The following is a 23,022-nucleotide window of genomic DNA, read 5'->3' on the forward strand; positions in this document are numbered from 1 at the left end:
TTGGCTGCGCTCTGCAAGCCAATCGTGACAGAGGTGTGTCAGTCTGACACTACCACGTCACAGCGAGGCTTCCCATACGCTGTGCGTTACCTCTCCTTCGAGGCCTCATCACGCTGCAAGCTCCAACATAAGGTATGCTCGCAGCCTAGCCCTCTCTGCCAGACGCACGCAGGCACCTCTACTGACAGCATCGGTTCCGGCTACATTCCTTCGTCTGTCCGAGCTGACGGTAAGCTTTCGTGCCCGTAATGCTCTCTCCTTACGAAACCATTTCATTTTCAGCACTCTAACGGGCTTAGTAACTAACTTTCTTCCTTTTCAAACTTATGCATCCTTTTACAAACTCATGCACTCTATGTATTCTTGAATATCATGCATGATTTTGATGAGCTTTTTAATGCAGATGCTCTTTAATTTGCTATGGGTTTGATGAGCCCAGTTATCTAAGGTTTTTCAACTTGGTATTAAACATGGGTTCTCTCTGTTCTGTTTCCTCTCTTTGTTTCTTTTCCTTTTTTTGCATAGATCAGGTATTTATTACTGGATTAGCGTCCCTTAATTGGACATCCATTTGCGAACAACTTCTGGCAGTTCTTCTCCATTCGTTCCAAAGTTGGAATTTTGACACTGGCCTTGATTTATTCATGATAGATGCCATGACATGAGAATCAAATATATCTTCATATTCAGGTATATCTTTTTCTTTCACATTTTTCTGCCTCTAATGCTTCCTATGATAGATCCTGCAATCTTCAAACATTTATTTGAGCTATTTCTTACATCATTTGACTTTTAGTGATGACTCTCTTCAGTCCTTGCTGCATCACGCTCCACCCTGAAGTTGAGGTTTGCGTCTAGAATTTCTACCTTTGATGAATTCCACCCACATTCATTTTGGGTAAGGTTCCCCTCTTAGGTAGATTCCAATTAGTAGTCTGATTAAATTAACAATTTTTTGGCCTGAGTAGTTAGGGCCTCAATACTTGATAAACCCAGGTCATGTGTTTGAGAAACATACAGAAAGTCACAGTGTTATTTCTGTGTTTTATTTATTATTTTATGTACATATTCATTATGTGATGGATTGCTTTGTCTGCTTCCCCGTAGGGATTACCATCAGTTACTCAGCCCCGAGGAAGGCGGTTCTCTAAAGAGGCCCTACAGGTGGCCCCCCGAAACGTAACAGTGGTCTCATCTTGTTGAAACTCGTTCTTTTGTTTGTTTCTTACCACATCATTATTGATTGAGACCCTGACTTCTGCACCAGAATAAAGTGAAATGTTTACGTAGGCAGACCTGTATTGTTGTATTTATATTATTTCTGCACATGTGGCAGACCTGCACTACCAAGAAGTTGTACTTGGTTGTCCTTATGCACTTGTTTCAGGCATATTTAAGCATTTGTTCTAAGCACAACATTTCATGCATATGTTGCATCCTTATGGCAAATTAGGACATTTACTAAAGAAGCTGATTTTTCTTGTCTTCCTGCATCTGTTGTAAATACTTCTATTATATATTTGCCAAAAACATAGGAGTTTGTGTATTTGTTATATGTATTCACTTTTGTGTAATAATAAAATTGTAATATATTTTTTCAACAAATTGGGCCTCATTACGACCCAGGCGGTAAGTTACCGCCTGGGCCGTGACTTTACCACCATGGCGTAAACCACGTTTACGCCATGGTGGTTGGCGGACTTACCGCCCCATTCCGACCTAGGCGGGGCGGTAAGTCCCCAATCCCCATTTACCCTTCCCCATTCCCATTTTTGCCCCATAGGGCATAATGGGAGTGGGGAATGCGTTAATTACGCCACCGTAAATTACGGTGGCGTAATTAGCACCATGGTCCCTTAGCGCCATGGATTTTAACGCCTGCAAAAAGCAGGTGTTAAAAGCGCCATGGCGCTAAGGGACCTCGTAATTGGCGGTAAGGGGTCGGCGCAGCTAACGCTGGCGTTAACCCCTTACCGCCAGGGTCGTAATGAGGCCCATTGTGTTTGATTTGATTCTGCATTGCTTTGTGTTTCTCTTGGACAGTCTGGGTATTTTCAAGTTAGGATATCCATTTGTTGGATACCAAGTTAACCACAATCAGTAGCTTTCTTTGAGTTTACTTTTTACAGCTTGTGCATTTTTTGTGAACTGAGGTTTCTCTTTAAACAGATTCGCTGTCCATGATATATATTGGTGTAGCTTCTTGTTTTTTGGTTTTATCTTCTTAAAAGTTTTTAACATGTATGAATTAGCGTTTTAAATGTTGTATGTATTTAATAAGGTGAAATGAAGATGTAACAATAGTGCTTAAGGTTTGTTTGTAGAACCAAATGCAAAATAAAGTGAAAAATAAAATGAAATACAGAATGTGATGAACACGAGGATATGAGGACATTAAGGGGGAAGATGTATGATGAAGTGACATTGTTCACTGGATGCAGCCTGACACTTAAAGTCTTTTCTCTATATCAGGGGACTGTAACATGCAGCTCTCCAGATGTTTAGGACGACAGCTCCCATGATCCCTCATCATTGACTATGCTGACTCGGACGGATGGAAGCTGTAGTGCAAAACATCTGGATAGCGAAACGTTACATACCCCCGCTTTATATAATTAGACCCGTGGCAAGAGCCATTGCACTATAGCTGCTATCATGTTACTAATGACAGGGAGAAAATACTTTTGACCTAATTCACAGAAGCGTTTTATAATGGCAAAACCCCATTAGAAAACGCTCTATGAATAAGGGCCTTTGTTTTGAGCTCTGTAGGATGAGAAATAGGCCACTACATCACACACACGTTTGAAATTGGAACTAAACATGAGTCGTAAAGTGTCTTTGCCAGCTATTGCATGTATTCCTATTAAAGGAAGAAAAAACACAATTGAATATTATCCGTGATGCAGAGGATTGAGTATTCTAACAAACAACATATGGGAAGGTATCCAAGGAAGTGTTTCCAGCGAAAGGTATGCAGATTCAGGAGAGATTTCAGCTGAGATCCTACTCGGCTGAGAACTCAGATGACAGATCAATGCATATTTTCATCCTTGTATAAAAACGTTGATGATGTCACCAACTCTCTCCATACCATCACGGGTAACCAGTGCATTGTGTGCTGATATGGTGGAAAGATGCCACTGTTGTCACTACTCTAGCTGTAGCATTCTACATGCTTTGCAGTCTGTCTAATAGATTTTGGGGAGTTCAAGGGACTGGATATTTGCATAGTCGATTGTGTGCTTTTCTATTGAACTGAAGATGCTGAGACACAGATAGAGTTTGATGTCAGTACTCCATGTTGTTCTGGAACCCCTTCTCGAAATTCAAATGGAAAGTCTTTTAGGAGAAAGGTACTGTCAGTCTGGGGCCATGCAGTTGAATACCTTTGTAAAGATAATTAGATACTAATAAATGATTATCTGCTAAACACATCTTGCCAAGATCAAGGATTTGAATTGCTCCAAAACGAGTTACTCTTTTTCCCTCTTCCTCTCCTTCTCCTCCTCCACCTGGTCTTCTTTTTCCTCCTTCTTCTCTGTTATCTAGGTATTCTCTTCTACTGTTCTTTCTCTCTTTCTCCTTCCATATGTCTAACACTGCTCTATAATCTTCGGCGTTCTTGGCCATTTCTCTCGTTTCAGGCTACTAAATTGTGATTTTTTCCCCTCTTCTTTTCTCATCCTAATTATTGTTCTGTTCTCTTTTTTGGTCTTCCTAAGTTTCACCTTACTCCACTACACTCGGATTTCAACTCTGCAATTCGTCTTTTTTTCTTATTATCTTCTCGTTCCTCTGTGACTCCGAATCTTTGCTCTGCCTCTATGCTTTCTTTTGATCTCAATCTTATGTTTAATTTTCTTAGTTTTGTATGCAAAGCCTTACATGGTCTGGTTCCTTCATATCTTTGTTCTCTTGTTCTCTTGTTTCTTTGTATTCTCCATCCCATCCTCTCCATTCTAAATCCTTTTTTCTTCTCTCTGTTCCAAAGCCGCCTTGTGCCTCCTCTCATTTCCGTTCTTTTTCACGTCTCGCTACAAAGTACTGGAATACTCTTCCACTTTCCATTTGTATTTCTTCTACTTATAAAATGCTCCATTCTCTTCTCAAAGCTCATCTTCTTCTCTCTATATACTCCGCATAGTTGACTGCAAACATTTATCATTACGTATTTTATTGCACCGTTTGGTACTTACTTTTGTAAAGTGCTTTGGCGAAAGCACTCAACAAATAAAAGGGACTGGAGTAACGGTCTTGCTAATAGCATACACCCCCAGGAAATGTCATCAGATGGGGTACGCAAGGATCTTCTTGTAATCTACTGCACTAAACTGCTGAGCAGTGGGCATTTAGAGAACCACAAGCAAAGAGGGTACGTTTAACACAGGGATTTTCCCTGGGTTAGACTTGCTTTATGGGGATTGAGCAGAGGAGCCAATGGGTCTGGGAGGATAGCCCTGGAGCAACATGCTCGTCTTGGTAAGAAGACAATGCCAAGCAATACAGGTTCAATACCGATCCTGTACATAGAGGCTCAAGTCCAGCATGAAGCATAGTATAAATGCCCAATTACATTTTTTTCTAATTACCACTATCTGTTGTGGTTTGGAAGCAACAGTGGTGAAAGCGACCAAAAGAGAATGCAGGGAGAGTCTATATACAGTTCCCATATGTCCCTTGGGCTTGACTCCTCTTCATGGGTATCACAGCATCAAATTGACAAAATTATGAAGAATTTGGCAAACAGTTCAAAGAGAGGGAGAAGGAACACACCCTCTTCTTCATCATCTATATCCTCGACATCTTCTTCTCATATCTCAGATGAGAAAAGTGAAGGAGATGGTTATGGATTTAATCAACGACCTTAGAGAAAAGCTGGATCTTCAGATTCCTGAGCCCCCAATCCCCGTTCTTGGATCCAGCTGCGTTATAGGAGACACAAGACATCTTGATTGTCTTCCGATGTCAATGTCTGTGATGCAGGATGAAGAGCCTGGGCTGAGGTGGTTAACTTATCCATTCTGGAATTCCTAATGAAAATACATGGTCGAGAGTTGGCAGATAAAATACAGGTAACATAAGATCACATGGATCATGTGACCCTTGGTTAAATTGGACTGTTGCAGCACATGATGTAACCCCCACTGATGTAATCGACAGCAAGGTAGAGGCAGCTCAGAAGAAGTCTTTTACTGGGTGAATTCAGGCACACCACTCTGGAGCTTACGGTACCTCAAGCAAATTCCACTCTGAAGGACTTTCCTTTTTGCAAGAGCTAGTGTTTCTAAGGTCCCATGGTCATTGGGCTGATTAACAGGATAGTGCAATGGGTATTGGGTCTTGCCTTTGGAAACATCAGGGTGATGGCATTGGCTTCTGTTTCGTACAAACAATTGAGGAGATAAAACATTTGAACGCAACAGTCGAATGCTGAAGTCTCACAGCACATCAATTGCTGAAGCACCCATTCACTGAGCAATATTTTTTTGGCCAGAGACTAGAAATGATAATAAAAAACCTTTATGATGGGTCACCAGTGTTCCATACTCTTGTATCCAAAATCGAATACTGTAACATCTCCTTTATAAGCACTTCAGCGATCTTTCTGGTGCCCTTTCATCAACAAAGAATGTTGAAACCTCTCTCAAAGGCATCTGGGCAACATCCATCATTCAAAAAGGCTACCGAGCAGAGTTTATGTCTATTTCAGTGATTTCAGAAGGATTTGATACTCCTCTTCCTTTGGATCAACTCATACAAGTAGCGCTTTTGTGCGGTGTTCATCTTTTGCTCCTGAAGAAAGGCCTTGAGCTGGTCTCATACACATGTCTTAGTGACACTGGGCCTCATTACGAGTCCAGCGGTAGCCATGCCAGAAAAACAGGCAGGCTGCCGGCGGACTCGTAGTGAATTACCGCCTCTATGATTAGCCAGAATCACCGGGGCACTACAACCCTGGTGACCCGGTAATTCTGGAGGCAGAATTACATTAATCCCCATTCCCATGGAGTGCCATAGGACTCAATGGGGATGGGGATCATGGAAACACTGGCACCGTAAATAGCGGTGCTGGTGTTTCCATTTCTGTCTGCAGGCGGGTGGCGTTACTGAGTGACACCACCCGCCTGCAGAACTGTTAGTCTGCTGGTCCGGAGACAACGGTAGCAGCGGGTTTACCGCCATCGTTGTTTCCAGACCGGCAAGGTCATAATGAGGCCCAGTGTCTTTTTAATTCTTTTATTAGTCCTGGCAGGCTTCAGACACATGAGACGGACACATAGGTGGAGTTTTCTCACAAATCACCATTTTATTTAAATAATAAAGGGTGCAACAAACTCCTAGCTCTCCCTAACCTAACAAGGAGTTCCCTACCTAACAAACTAAGACTAAAGGAAAACGACCTAATGTCCAAACATTTCTGTTCCTCATACTAATACATACAACAAAATCATATAGGTATCATTTGCCTGTTTCAACTTTACAAAATAACATAAGCATAACATAAACATTATAAACAGAAATCCTTACAACCAGGGTTGGATCCCCTTCCCCTGGATCAGTTCAGGATATTTCAAACCAAAGGTCAATTTTAGGAAAGTTCTTTTCACTACCCAGATTCCACTCCAGGCAGAATATACAGTTCCAAGAAAAGGTTCTTCACTCTTGAAACAATTGTGAAAGCTTTTGCAACCTTCTGGTCTGAAAACACCAAAAGGTTGTCTCATCATACATCAAATTAAAAGTCAATGTAAATGATGTTTGCTCTAAAGGCCAAATACTTTTTTTAAAATCACATTTCATTCCTTCTTCATAAGCAATACTTTTTGTCAGGATGGATATACAACAGCTCATCAAAACTTCTCCTTCTAGAGCAACACTTTTGTCAGTATGAATATACAACAGCTCATCAAAACATAGTAGTGGAATCACCACTTCCTTTCCACCACAACCTTCTACCACATTGCAGTACTTCAAATCATCTTCCTGGTCCACTCGCCTGCCAGGACTAACAATTATTTGTCCCTTTCCTGGTATACGCGCCTGCCAGGATAAAACTCCTAATACTATTGCTTATCCTCTGTGGTGAGGCTTGTTCCAAATGTTCAACAATTATATCCTCAATGGGGAAAGTTAATTAACAACTACTTCTTGATTCAGTCTCTTGACTTTCAACACACTTGGTTCACGGTTTTTAAATACATAATGCCCAAAAAGAAAATCCTTCTCATATTGATCTGTTTGCCATAGACAATGCAGTTTACACTTATCTCCTCCCCCTTGATCCTTACTATAGGAGGGCATTTCTCCTGCACTTTCTGATTTCATTCTATACAACCTATTGGCTGCTATTCATGTGGTTTACAACTTTCTTCCACAAGATATCCTGTTCTGGGACGGCTATATTCAAATGGTTTTGATGTTACCTTTGGCTTTTCTTGGCTTTGGCAATGCTGGTTATAATGTCCCCTTGTTAGATATCCCTCTTTAGGCAGGTTGTGTCCCCTGTGCTTAATTATTGCCTCCTCTTGGCTTGGGCAATGCGGGTTAAAATGTTCTCCTATTTGCCCTCTCTCTTTTGGGATGTTGCATTCACTTTGCTGACTGATTGTCCTCTTTTGGCTTTGGCAATGCGGGCTACAATGCTCTCCCATTCGTCCTCTCCTAAGAGGAGAGTTGCACCCATTTTGCGGCATTTTTATATATTCTTACACAGCAGACTATGTCGAAGCCCCCCGGGGTCACCTGTGTCAGGCCAACTCGCCGGTCTTTCCTGGCGTCTCATCCTGACTCGCTTCTTCTGTTTCTTCACTCGTCGAGACTTCCATGGTGTTGGACAGCTCCGGTCAGCCCTCGGCTGCTCGCACGGTCTGTCAACAGAGTTTCCCCTGCTCCAAACACGCTCTGGTGAGAACGAGATGCTGGACACAGAGAGCTTCTCTCTCCCGCTGGAGAGCTGCGCTCAACACCACTTCCAGCTGCGTGTCCTTTGCAACTCCCAGAAACCCTTACCTCTACTACGTTCTCTGCACAGCATACTGCGGCGGCTCCCACTTCTGCTTTCTCCTGATGCTTCTGCTGCTCCCACTGCTTTCTACCAACCTTCATCTGAAAGGCCTTTAAATGTTTAAAGGTTACACAGTTACTCTCAGATGTGGGCCGATAGAACAGCAGGACCTTGCACTATGGTTAAGTAAACTCTGTGTCCCTCGTCCTCACCTCAGTACTAAGAGCATTATGGGACTTGACTTCCATAATGTTATTAATTGTTTTTATATCAGAATCTTCAACTTCACAATAAGCCATTAAAACCGTACGATCATTAGGGAAATTAGCGAGAGGGTTTTCCCATCCCTCCTTGCCTGGCCTCCTCCCATGTGATCCTCCCACATAATACCATCCTTAGTGGCCATCTCTTTTTAAGTTGTTAATGAAATTCAGCTGCAAGAAAAAGGGGAAATAATTAGGACAGTAATGATGAATTTCGTTTTTTGCAGACATCAAAGTGATGAAAAGATGAGCACTGAGAAACTATATATGCACCCCTGTGATAATATAAAATGAGGAATGAGTTTGTTTTTTTACAATTTATAGTCAAATGTAGGGTCTCCAACTTACAGTATGGAAGTGTGTTTTTTTATTGTAGAATGACTATCACTTAGAAGGGTTAGAGAAGAGATTGAATCAAAACCAAAAAATAGTGGGGATCCCCTTTTTTATGGCAATCTAGGGATAAGCCAGTTAACCAGACACAAAAAGGATGCCTCACAGAACCTCTGTAAAATCTAATCTAAATTATTCTAACAGCAAGGACCATAGACCACATTGGAGAAAACTAGGAGTGAAAAAAAAAGTATGGGCTATTCATGTGTCCACCTTGTTTATCATCGAATTCTTTATTCAATTAATACTAAAATCAGACATATAGACATATTACAAATGTAAATACTACAACATTAAACATCACTTTCTGTTACATTAAAAAATTGGTACGTGTATAAATGAAGGATCATCAAATGCACTCTGTATAAGATAAACCCTTATTCAGTGCAAAAATAGCATGTGCAAAAAATGGAATCAATGAAAATCACTAGTTTCAACAGATTGAGGGTACTGCTATGGGTGCTGCCATGGCTCCTAATTTAGCTAATCTCTACGTCGAGTATTTTGAAAAAGCAGTGATATACCCAGCCACCAACCCCTTTATCCATCATTTGAGGAAGTGGCTGAGGTATATAGATGATATACTGATTGTATGGGATGGCTCAAGAGAAGAGGCTGATAGTTTTGTGACATGGCTCAACCAACAAAACCGGTTTTTGAAATTTACTGGGTCTATATGTGATTTGGAGACCCATTTTTTAGACATTACCATTTTTCATCACAATGGTTTTTTGAAAGTGAAGCCCTACAATAAGACCACTGATAGGAACTCTTTATTACACTTCAACAGCCATCATGCCAAACATTTAAAGAATAATTTGCCATTCGGACAATTTTTGAGGCTGAAGCGTAACAGTAGTCTAAAAGATGATTTTGCTCAAAGTGCGGATGTATTGACCAACAAACTGTTGGCCAAGGGTTATCCGTCTAGAGTAATAAGAAATGCTTCAAAAAGAGCCTACAATAACAATCGCGAGGCATTGCTGGAGAAAAGTAACAAGACTACTAAAAAGATTGGCACTGTTTTTGTTAACACTTTTTCGAATTTGTCCTATAAAATCAAAACCATTGTGATGAAAACTTGGAAGAAAGTCTATTGTGGTAAAGAAGTGTTGCCTCCTTTAGTGGCGTTTAGAAAAAGTCAGAATCTACGGAATATTCTAATCAGAAATGATGTGACAGAAATGCGAACTCCACAGGTTAGACAAACTAGACTGTGGGGTATGCCTGAAGTGAAAGGACATTTTCCATGTGGGAATTGCAGCATGTGTGGACAAACAAAAGAAACTAGAGTATTGCAAATTCTACCTGATGTAAAGTGGGTCTTCAGTGAAATGACAAATTGTAACACAGTCAATGTTGTATATTTAATCACTTGCCCGTGTGGCCTACATTATGTGGGAAAAACGAATAGGCAATGTAAAGTTCGAATGGTGGAACATCGCAGCTGTCTCAAAAACCAGGTGATTACTGCTCCCCTTGTCAAACACTTTATTGAAAAGAAACATGGTTTTAATGATTTCACATGGCTGATTCTGAAAAAGGTGCATGGACATACCAAAATTGAAACGGATCGAAAATTATTGAATGTAGAGCAAAAAATTATTTTTAAATTACAGAGTAATGTGCTAGGTCTCAACGAAAGCATTGATTGGCATTTGGTCAGCCAAGTATGATTTTTGACAGTGTGAGATGCATATACCATATTGTGTTGGTGCCAGCATATCATTGTTTTTAAAAAACACCTGTTTAGTGCTCGTGGTGTCCACTAATCTGTTCTACACCAGTAGGCTTCAGGTCCGTTCCAATATGGCCCTTCCCTTTGATGGACTTTTTTTCCAACACTGAGTAGTGTAGTCCTTTTTCTATGTTGCCGGGTCCGTTCCAACATGGCCCTTCCTTTTGATGGACTTTCCTTCCTACACTGAGTAGTGTAGTCCTTTCTTTGTGTTGCCGCACGACCATAGACGTACTGTTAGTGTGCAGCAGTTTTTAGTCTCACTGAATTCAGTGTTGGCTGTGTGCGTTTGGAAGCTGCCATTAGAGTGATTTAATCCCTCTGAGTGTACAGGTGAGTCATTAGCATTGTGGTTCTGTGTGTGATAATTTTCCCACTGCCGGTACATCCCCTTCCTGTATGCGTGGGGTAGTTTGGTTATCTTTTGCCATGGGTTTCCCACGTTGTGTAGGATGGACAGCATGGAAGTTTTTTCTGCATTCTATATATTGTACGGGCACTTAGTCTTAATCACGAGGGTGAAATAAAAGCACTCCCATTGGTACATGTTGAAGGGTGATGCCAGACATATGGTGTTCATTGCCATGCATCCATTGTTTTCCAGATTGATACTTTACGGCTTGACTGTGTGGATTTCTCCTTTGCAAACACATTGATTGCTGCTTTGCTTGCTACAGTCTTGATCCCTACATCTGTGAAGGTAATTTATTTTATGATATTTGGAGCCCTGTTTTCATGTGTAACTGCATTTTGAAGCCCCTTTCTGGATATAACAGAGCATGTGGTCTCTGTGTATTGGTTCTGTCTCATTTAGGTGTGGCGATACTTTAGCGGACTATGACGCTTTTGTGAAGTAGTGGTCTCTCATTTGGCGAGAAACCAGCGAATTTGTCATCCTGTGACGCGCTTTGAAGTTTCACCATTTAAAGGTAAATTTGTGGGTGCCCTGTTGGGACCCGTGTGAGTGTGGCATAACCTCTATGCCATGTTCTTTTTCTACATTTTGTAGTACTTCCTTTCCCTCTTTTTGGAACTCATTAGTTTTTCCTTTTACTCTTACAGGCTCGGAGGTTCTTTCCTTCCTTTGCCTGTATAGAAGTTTGAATCTACCCTTTCAGCACGGTGTTGAAGAGATTAGTGGATGCTTTTTAAAAAAAATTTCCCCTGAAGAATGTTCGCCCGAACTGGGCAGTGAAGAACAGAAACATGTTGGGATGGTTGTTGTTTTAGAGACACATTGAGATTTTTTTGTGTTATGTTATGTGATATCTTTTGTGTCATGCAAATAAGTGAACTTTGTATTTCATGTTTTAGTAACTGTTTAGTACACTGTGTTAGGTGAGGGTAGTGTTTTATGTTTAAATTCAGTTCGAATTATTTGAATAAAAATTTGTTATACACATTTTTTAATCAATCATAGCAGACGGTCCATTTTTTCAGGACTAGTGATGCCGGAAAACCTTATAGAGTTCCTGTGTAAAGGGGGTTGGATGTAAGTAAAACAAGACGTGTTATCTTACTCTTTATTGTATTATACATATCAATGAAAATCACACCACCAACTTATGTTCAAAAGTGTAAAAACATTCCACTAGAGAAAACACACCATACAAGTAATAGCTGACTCTATGTGTTTGTGGAGGATTCTGCCAGCTAGTGTCTTCCTCCCTGTATCTTCAACAAACAACCCTCAACTATAGTCTTGAGGATACGTTACCTAGCTGTCCACATGCGGGTACTGAAGCTCATCTTCCTCAGGACTTGTATAGAGATAGAAGTATTTCTTCCCATAAGGTGACTTGACACATTTTGCTAAAAAAAGACAATAAAAACATACATTCTTATATAAAAAATAATTCTGAGCCCAATTCTGATTTAAAATTCTTAGCCCAATTCTGATTTCTCGCTCAACAGTTTATCCAACTAGTCATTTGATTCCTATTTATTTTCTTGATTGAGGAACAAATACCTAATTTGTGTTCAACTCAGCATCTGGACCGATCCATATTTCTTTGATCAGATGGCCATTTTCCAGAAGCAATCCAAGTATTTGCTTCTGCAGAAAACCCCAAAAGGTAAGAATAAGTCTTTACTCTTTGTCAAAAACGTATAGAGAATACATCAATGCACAGTGGGCTAGCCCCTCAGCTTGTCAGCATGCATCCACCGAGATTTCAATAGCAATAAGTCTAGTTCATATTTCCTTAGATTTGAGCCAACTGGCTGCTATCGACAGGTATCATCCTATATCTCCTTGATGATAACCTGGTACATATTTATTTATATATAGCCAAAATTAACAAATGTCAACTAACCTCCTCTCACAGTGCAGCATCCTGTCTTTCCAAGGATATGTCTATGTGCGGATACTGATTATAATGTACAGCTGAAAGTACACACGTACCTTCATACTTAATGTGTTTTTCATACGGCTCTCCCAGGTGCTGTAATTACTGCCTCCCTGTAAACAAGGATGCGTCAATAAGACCATGGGCCTCATTACGAATGTGGCAGTAAGGCAACAACGGCGCCGGTAGCGCTACTGGTGCCGTTGTTACCATCCTGCCACATCACAAGTTCTGCTTGCGGGTGCCGCTCTGCACGCCTGGACAGACCAGGCGTGCAGAGCGGCACCCGCAAGCAGAAATGGATGGTAGCAACGGTACCGTTATGAAAAGTACCACTGCTGCCATCCTCCCCATTCGCATTGATCCCTATCGGGGCTCAAATGGGAATAGGGATGTACCGGCTCCGGGTCCCACGCAAGGTGAATTACCGGGCCCGCCGAGGTTGGAATGGCCCGGTAATTCCCCTTTCGCGCGACACGGAGCCGGACCCGAGTTTGGGGGTAGCCATGGCAGGAAAACGGCATGGCTTCCTCCAACCTCGTAATGAGGCCCCCTGTGTCTTAATTGAAATAAAAACGAAAACGCTTTTGCTAAGTGATTCAATAGTGTTCATAGACGCCATCATTATTGTGTCTCAATTGCTTACCTGTTTGTAACAAGCTCCCAACTTCTTTGTTTGCATGTACGAGTTCCTCGTTGCAAACGTGAGTGCTCTTGCAGATCCTGTGGTGTAAGTCATTCAAAAGGTTCCAAACGCTTCTCAAAGCCACTTACCTATTTAAAGTTATCCTTGCAATTAAAGAGGGACTAGCTTGCTTTCAACCCTATCGCAGCCCTAAAGCGCGAACATAGCCATAAAAAGCAGACTGTTCATTGTGTCTTTGTATGCATGGAAACGATAACGTAACAGAAATGTAACAGAAAGTGATGTTTAATATTGTAGGATTTACATTTGTAATATGTTTATTTGTCTGATTTTAGCATTCATTGAATAAAGAATTTGATTAAAAACAAGGTGGACACATGAATAACCCATACTGTTTTTGCCGCTCCTAGCTTTCTCCAATGTGGTCTTTGGTCCTTGCTTTTAGAAAAATGTAGATTTTACAGAGGTTCCGTGAGGCATCCTTTTTGTGACTGGGGAGATTGGATTTCGCAACATAATTAGATGCCTTGTCCTGATGAAGGCCGACATGTCCAAGGAAACAAGAGATCGTAATACGATGGGCAGATCTCGTACAAAAGGCTGAAATGTTGTATGTTGACATATCTGATAAGATACATCATTTTATATTTAAAACAGGTTATCGAGAAATAATGATCCCAAGGGAAAATGTGGGGACACCTTTCCAGTTTATAAAAGAGTGAGAAGTTGGGAACTTAGTGAAACATTTGGATACAAACAAAAGACCCAAAGGGGTTTACATCTCACTGTATTAAATCGACATTTAATCTAATAATGATGGAAAAGTGACCCCAGTCGCATTTGCAGAAAGTATCAAAGTGGATGAAAAGAGCGACCAGGATGAGTAGCCAGGAGGGCAGAATAACAGCAATAACTTACGGGAACGGGGTAGAGCAGTTCTAGGACCTGGAAATTGTCCAAGAATTTCACAAATTCTACACTCACCTATACTTGATTCAAACGCAGGCTTCTTGACCAGGTGGGGCTATACTGGTGTACTGCGGAGCAGAGAGAATGGCTGAATCAACCACTCGTGTTGTTAAAGGTTGTTGAGGCGATTAAGACTCTGCCAACTGGGAAGTCCCCGGTCCAGACGGATTGACTGCCGAATTATATAAATATTATATCGACAAATTAGCTCCTCACTTACTGCAGGTATACCAGCACGCAGTGAAGGTGGGACGATTGCCGGACTCCCTCAGTGAAGCGGTGGTAGTGGTGCTGCTGAAGCCTGATAAATCGGGCAGCGAATGCTCATACTACCGGCCAATATCGCTCAACAATCTAGATAACAAAATATTAACCAAAACTCTGGCGACCAGACTATCACTGCTGTTGTCAACAATGGTACGAGCAGACCTGGCGGGATTCATCCCGAGTCGATCGACATTATACGGGCTCTGGAGGATGTTTGGCCTCATGTCGGCGCTGCCGTCGGACGCTCCCGCGGTAGCAGCCTTACTAGATGCCACTAAGGCGTTCAATTCAGTCGAATGGCCATTTCTGTTTACTGTCCTTTGCTGAATGGGTTTGGGGGTCATGTACATTTCTCTAGTATCCTTATTATATAAGGATCCCATGGCAAGGGTGAGAGAGAGTGGGCAATTAACAGAGCTGATAGCACTTGAGCACGGAACATGCCAGGGATGCCTGCTGTCCCCTCTGCTGTTCACCATGGTGATAGAAACCCTTGGCGGAGCGAATCAGGGAACTCCATATACATCAGGGGATTCAATTGTATGCCCATAAAGTGATGATATCGTTATACGCTGATGATATGGTGCTATTTATTCAAAACCCCGAAACCAACCTTGATCCGATCATGCTCGAAGTTCAACAATTCAGGGATCTATCAGGGCTCAAAATTAATACCAGCAAGTCAGTCATATTCCCCCTGACAGATGCTGTGGAAAAATGTCAGGATATATGGGGTTTCCAGTGGGACTTACATCAAACCCGCTACCTGGGCGTCACTATAGCAATAGAAGGGAAGGTGGTATACCTTAGAAACTATGTACGAGCCCTAGACATGGCCAAGGCGGCAATGAACAGGTGGGACTATCTCCCTTTAAACCCATATGGCAGGGTGTCAGTGATGAAGATGACTGAACTCTCCATATTCCTTTACATATTCTTGAATGCACCCACGGTGGTACCCCAAAAATACTTTCGGGAATTGAAATCGGCTGTGGCACAATTCATTTGGGCGGGCAAGCAAGCAAGGGTGTCATGGGACAGACTTATAGCACCTGTAAGGGAGGGGAGCTTGGTACTACCTGACCTGGAACTGTATTACAATGTAGCGCAAGCCAGCTTCCTTCGGTACTGGTATCAGGTGGGAGGTGATCGACGGCATGTAGAGGTCGAGCGGGCGGTCGCAGACACGGCAATGCTGAGATCGATGATCCTCACAGCCCCAAGTCGGGTGCACAGAGCTAGAAACATAGCAGAACTGACATGTAGGGCAGTGTCCTGTCTAGAACGGAAAACTAAGGGAGACATACTTTATTCACCTGCTCTCCAAGAAATACAAAAATACATATACTTGATGTCCCAATCTCCAGTGAGACGAGATTTGTCTCTCTGATGAAGAGACCCGCGGTGACAAATATTGGACAACTGTTCCCCAATGGCTCTTTTATAACAATAGAATTACTGAAGGAGAGGGGTGAGCTGTCGACCCTGAACATTTTCTTGTACTACAGGTTACGTGTGACACTGTTGCAACTATTCCCGACCTTTCCAGTCGAGCCTCTGACAGCGATTACATTGGACAAACTGGTACAGGAGGGCATAGGCCGCCGGGTAACATCTGAACAATATGCTCTGGCTTTAACTAATAGAACCGCGGCTAGGTCATCGCCAAGGGGAATCTAGGAGCGAACACTGGGGAAGGACATACCAGAGGCAATGTGGGGGTACTGCTGTGAAATGATTAAGAAAGGGGCAATCTGTACAAGATATGAACTGATACACTTTAAATTCTTGCATCAATACTATTATACCCTGGCCCAACTGAAAAACGTCTACCCACAGTCGTCAGGGAAATGCATTACATGCGGGCACAACACAGCAGGATTTTTACACGCAGCATGGGAATGCTGCGAGGTCACGCAATTTTGGGAACAGGTATTTGAGGTACTTAGCAATAACACGGGGCAAACAATAGAACCAGACCCATTGGGTTACACCAAATTGATACCCAAGAGCGTAAGGAAACTGGCGGGTCTCCTTCTGATTCTGGCTAAGAGAAGGGTGGCAATGTTATGGGGAGGGAAACAGAGCCCAAAGATGACGCACTGGTCCACAGACATTTGGCCTCATTACGAGGCAGGTGCTCCCATATTAAAGGCTGCCGGTAAGGGACCGGCAGCGTTCATCACGGAATGCCTGATTACGAGGTCCCCTAGCGGGACCCGGAACAGATGTCTGGTAAAACCAGACGTCCTTTCCGGGTCCCGCGAGGAGACCAAGGAGCTAATAACGGGCCCATTATTAAAGGGCCCGTTATTAGCTCCGTCCACATTCCCATTGAGCCCTCTGGGGCTCAAATGGGAATGGGGAATGGTTTTGTGCATGAGGAATTACCGGGTCCTCCAAGGTCGGAATGACCCGGTAATTCCTCATTCACAGAACCCGGTACTGGAATCCGGTATGGAGGCAGCCATGCCGTTATTAAGGGGATGACTACCTCCATACTCGTAATGAGGCCCATTATGTACTGTAATGACATGGAAAATAGATGGGGGACCATGCAAGGCAACCGCTGGGGAGACAGACGGATGTGTACACATTATACTTGATCAGACAATCTGATACTGAGGAAGCCGAGACCCTTTCAACACCGGATGAACCCTAATGGTGGTGGGTCACAAAATGAACCCTGATGAGACACACTTAACCCTGTGCATGGTCAGAACGGTCGTGCCCTGGCCGGAGACTATTGGAGGGTGATACCCTATGTCTGTCCCGGGATCGGACATACTTGGTCAGATCGGAATGTTGAAAATCAATATATGGGAAAATGTTGAGGAGCGCAAACATACCACAGCACCACAACGGCCATGTTCACAAGCCAAACCCTGCCGCATGTAAGACTGTGTGCACAAGTGATAACTTCTATTTGAACTGTACCGGGCAAGGGAGGGGGGCACAGGGGCTTGATTTAATAGTAAATGTTGATATATGTTAAATGCAATAAAAAAGATAATGAAAAAAAAGTGGATGAAAAATATGAATAATCCATTGAAATGTAATGTATTGCACAAACAGCACTTTAAACTAACCCCACATTACACATTGTTTTCACTTTAATTTGTCTCATGTGTTTGTCATTGAGTCATTGTACTTGAAAACTTGATGTGTATTGTATCTTTAAAATATTGTTATTGATGTGAACAAAATGAATACATTGTGGTTTTAATTGAATAGCAGAGTTGGAGACCTGTGTGCTTTAATTGAAAATGTTGTGCAATTATTTCTTAAGTTGTGTAATGACACCCAGGAGGGAGGGCAAGCTTGTCACTCTTATCATGCGATATGTATTAGAATCCCTAGTATAGTGCAGGCCATTCATAAACAAAACATTATGTGATTGACTTATTGATATAAATTAGTTTCCCAGGGGGACATGGTGGCTAGACTCTTTGTCATCTTTTGGGCCCATCCAGATCTATACCCACTAATCCTCCATATCATGACACACTAAAACTCCTGGTTCATTCCTTGGAAGCTCCTCACCATGCCATCCATCAAGGTCTATCTGGCGATAGGGAAGATACCATCTCCAGAGAGGAGTGTCTCTCTCCCCATCACAAGCATTAGTTGTTTTTACAGATGCAAGCATTAGCGGGTGGGTGCCACATTAGGGTCCTCATCAGCACAGGGCAGATGGACAAGACAGGAGCACGTTCATTCTTCCAAATTGAATGAGTTGGTTGTAGTGATCAGGGTCCTACTGTTTGCTTCCCCTAGTTTGAATGGACAGTCAGTGAAAGTGACAATATTCAGCAGAGGGTTATGGAATACATCAACCTCATGGGGGGCGTACCATCATTCTTGATTTCGATTGCTCTGAATCTAAGGATAGAAGGATACATGGAGGTCATTACAACCTTGGTGCTAAGTACACCAACTTTACCACCATGGTGTAAACTACGTTTACACCATGGTGGATGGCGGATTTACCGCCCCATTCCAGGGTGAGTGGGGCGGTAAATCCCCATTTCCCATTTTCCCTTCCCCATTCCCATTTTTGCCCCATAGGGCATAATGGGAGTGGGGAAGGCGCTAATTACGCCACCGTAAATTACGGTGGCGTAATTAGCATCATGGCGGATTAGCGCCATGGATTTTAACGCCTGCTAAAAGCAGGCGTTAAAATCAGAATCAGGCGTTAAGGGTTAACGGTGGCGTTAACCCTTAACGCCTGAGTTGTAATGAGGGCCATGGTCTCATTAAAAACAGTCCAAATCACGGGGCTAGAGTGTCAGTTCCCAAGAAGTAGGGGATTCCTTCATCCAAATGTCCCTATCTTGATTCCTTGGTGTTGGCCAGGATTGTCAGCATTTTATCAGACAGAGGAGAGACATGTTCAACTCATGTTACAATGTCAAACATCCGACCCTCTGTTCCAGGGTTTCTGATAGCGGACACTGCACAGGATGCAGTGTCTCTTTGTTGGACGAAAACCTTACTCTTTTAATTCCCTTCATTTCCACTGGTCATGTCAGCGTTGGCAAAGGTTGTCAGGTAGTTCCCCATATTTTTCAAGACAGTACTCCTTTGGACCAGGATGAGCTGCTTTCCACAGCTGAATTGGATTGTGCAAGAACCAAAGTAGACATCCCTTCAGAATTCTTACCTGCTGGAGTTTCATTCTCTCCCTTCAGAGAACGCGGAAAACATCCACCTATAAGCTTGAGAGGGAGGGGGATTCAGGAGAGGGGACTATGAAGACACCTGGCTAAGGTATTCATATTTAAAAGAGATCTTCAAACTTTCAATCATGCATGAGGTATTGGAGGACCTTCCTTTCAATCTTGGTCCACAAATATTTCCATGTCCTCCTTACAAAGGGACCCTCCTTGCCTTGTATCTTTCTTACATCAGGGGTTTCTGATAGGTATCTCTGTGGTTCCTAGTGAGCCAAATGGACATCCACTTAGACTTCCAGAGAGGCGCTCCCAAATTGGACATTATGCTTCCCTCCACATGTCCAGCTTAAAGCTGAGGAGAACCTCAATGGGATCTCCACTTGGCGTTCAAATATCGGCAGGGCACTAGTTTAGGCCCTGGGCTGATGCCCCATTGAACTGCTTTTCATATGAGGTCAGGTTTCTGGTGGCACTTACCACAGCCTGGCACCTGCAGGAATTAAGAACATCATTCGATGCATCCCCATTCCTGAGATGTTTACTAAAAATGTTGAATCGCCATCAAGGTCTTCCTTTGTGTTAAAGATCCTGTCAACTTTTCAGATTAAGCATGAAATGGGTCTTCCCTCTATTGTCCCATCCCCTCTTCATCTCGAAAAAAAGCAGCTGCTTTCTTTGGAAGTACCCACACTCTCCTGTTGAATCTTGAGTTGGTTTTGCAAGTCCCATTCCATGTTCATGACTTTTGAGGCCGCAAGACAAGTTTTCCGTCCCTCTGCTGCAACCTTGATTAGGTGGATAAAGGCTACTGTTGTTTGCCCTATGCTCGGCCAGAGGTCCCACTGCCCTCTTTGCTCCCGAGAAGACCAACCAGAGAGGTAGTGCCCTTCTTATCCAAAACCAGAGGCATTCTTCTTCTGGGTGTTTGTAGAGTCGCTGCATGGGTTTCCCACAAACCCTTTGTTGCCCACTGAAAGCTGAGGGTATTTGGGGAACTTGATCATTCTTAAATGTTTTGCCAGAACGTCTTCCTTACAATGTTTGGGACTACGTCAGTTTTTCATGGATTTGGTGTTTCACTCAAGTTTATTTGTATTTTTTGTTGTAATGCCTGGCTCCAGTATGTTTGCCAAAAGCATTTTGATATTTGAAGAAGGGTCACGGGGTAATCACATTATTATGTAGGGTAATCCTCATGAATACAAGTATTTGTTAACGCCGGGCCTTACCTCTACTGCCTTGAGAAAAACGGGCTGTTGTCCGATGATGCCACGTTCCAGCGGAATAATAACAACAAGGTAGATGGCCCCAAGGACAACAGCCAAGAGAGGGGAAAAAAACTCTTCTGGATGATGATTGTCCCGTGGCAAAAAGGGCTTCGCTGTCAGCAGGCAAGGATTCCAAGATGATGATGAACTTCTGGCAGCGGCACAGGTAAGCAAAGTAAAGTAGAATCCCAATAAGGAATCAGAGCCAAGAACATAGACTGGGAGGGGTGTAAATGAACAGGTCCCATGAGGAGAGAGAGGCCAGGATGGAAACAGCAAGTCTGGAAAATGAACTGGAAGGCAGGGAATTGACAACAGAGAAGCAGAAACTAACAAGAGCAGAGCGCAATAAGGCACAGCTCACTGTTCCTGTGGCTGTCTGAAGTAGTGTTTGAAATAGGTAAACTGGTGGTGGAAATATTGCAATGTTGGAAAGGGCGTCGTATCAGAGGCAGCTGCCAGTCTCGGTAGGATAGCTCAGGGGCAACGTGCTCGCCTTGGAAGCAAGACGACATGGATCAACAAAGGTTTGATCCCCGGGTCCGTGGTTAGAAACCCCTGGGTATTAAGCGCGTTATAAATAACCAATCATATCATATCATCGTGTGGTGGGAAGAGGACCATTGGTTATAAATAACCAATCATATCATCGTGTGCCAAAGCCAGCCCCTGCAGCACATACCAAGGTAAGGCATGACAGATTTTCTCCTTATCATTCCATTCATGACGTCCCTCTCTGTATCCCTCCACAGGGTACTGACCACACATCTGCTTATGGAATGCCTGGGTAATACAGAAATGTATCATGGATTGGATGTCATTTAAGGGGCAGGGAGATGGAGGATAGAAGTCTCTTGAAGCATTTTTCAAAGTTTTAAGGGTGTAGCCAGGGGATACTAGTTTTGCTTGCCATTGATGTGGGCATCCTTCTCTTGGTCATGAATGGGACAGGAAGAGTAGGAATTAAAGTAGCGAGGATTACAGTACATAATTAGGGATGTATTGCAATTGGCCACTGACTCTACCCAAGAAAAGCTCAAGCTTACAACGATCTTGATGTAGCAAACACAATCAATGTGATTAGATTTATATGCTTTTGCACAGAGAGGATGGTCAGTTGTTACCTCTAACGTCCTTTGGTAGAAAAACAGAGGAGCACCAACCGACTGGTCTGCCTCATAAAATGCGGATGAAGTATAAAATCTGTACTTGACTAAGAGAGGACCATGTTCCCAAGATGTGCCCCAGTGAACAAAAGTGTGAAGTGTAAAATATGCCCTTGAGAGAATCTACAACATGATTTGTGGAAGCACCATGCATATCGAGAACACACCTCTTGTTCAGATTGCAGCACAGGTGCCTGCACAACGTGTGGTTTGCAAAAAACACCAATTCACCTCTAGATAGATCTAATCACTTAATAGTGTGGAATGGGGCATTAGGCTACATCATTGTCAGCTCGAGGCATAGTGCAAAATCTAGAGAAATGAGGTCCCAATACACTGAAACATGTCGCCATCAAGGTCTTCGTTTATTATTTTATTTTTTATCTATAGGTAAAAGTGCAAACCTAGTCCAAGAGCAGTAGAGCGCTTTACAACAGGATTGCGCCAGAGTTGGGCTTGGCATTTTATACAGAAACACAGTATAGTTGTTGGAGGGAGAGGGGATTTTTATATGTCTAGCAGGTATTGTTGAGAAAGCCACACTCTTTAGTGTTTTTTTGCAGTATCGGGGGATGGGCATTTGGAGCCTCTACCAGGATTGAGTTCCAGATTGTCAGGGCATGGTAGGAGAAGGACTGGTTGTGCATCTTCTCTTTGCGGGCTAGCTTTGACTCCAACCTTTTGAAAGTTTTGCTACATGAGGTGCAAGAGCCTCCAGAGGCATGGATGGTAGCCACCAAGTATGTTGGTGTTCCATTTCAGACTGCTTTGCAGGTGATACATGCAGTTTAGAACCCGATCCTGAGTGTTAGAGGGAGCCAGTGAAGCGTGTGCAGTTTGGGAGAGATATGGTTGAATTTACGAGCACCTGTAATGAAGCGTGCTGCAGCATGGTGTGCTGATTTTTAGGGTGCAAGGTGTGCGGCTAGAAGCCCAGTAACGAGAGAATTTACCTCATCGATGTGTGAGATAACGAGGGCTTGGGCAACCATAGGGAATTTGTTTAGGAGAATGAAAGGTTTGGTTTTGTGGAGTGTATGGATCTGTAGCCATGCAGTTTGTGTCTTTTTGGCTATGTGCTTTTGGAAGGAAAATCTACTGTCAACAATGAAGCTCAGGGATTTGGCTGAGTTTGACAGCTGATGGGTAAATCCTTCTAGGCACATGTCACCCAGCCATTGTTGTACGCGTTGTTGTTTGGCCAGGGGGACTGATGAGGACGCATTCGGTCTTGGTTGGGTTCAGTTTACGGTATAATATTCATGTTTGAAAAGTAG

Source organism: Ambystoma mexicanum, chromosome 8 (genome assembly GCF_040938575.1).
Source record: "Ambystoma mexicanum isolate Mex_15411 chromosome 8, UKY_AmexF1_1, whole genome shotgun sequence".
NCBI classification, from domain to species: Eukaryota; Metazoa; Chordata; class Amphibia; order Caudata; family Ambystomatidae; genus Ambystoma; species Ambystoma mexicanum.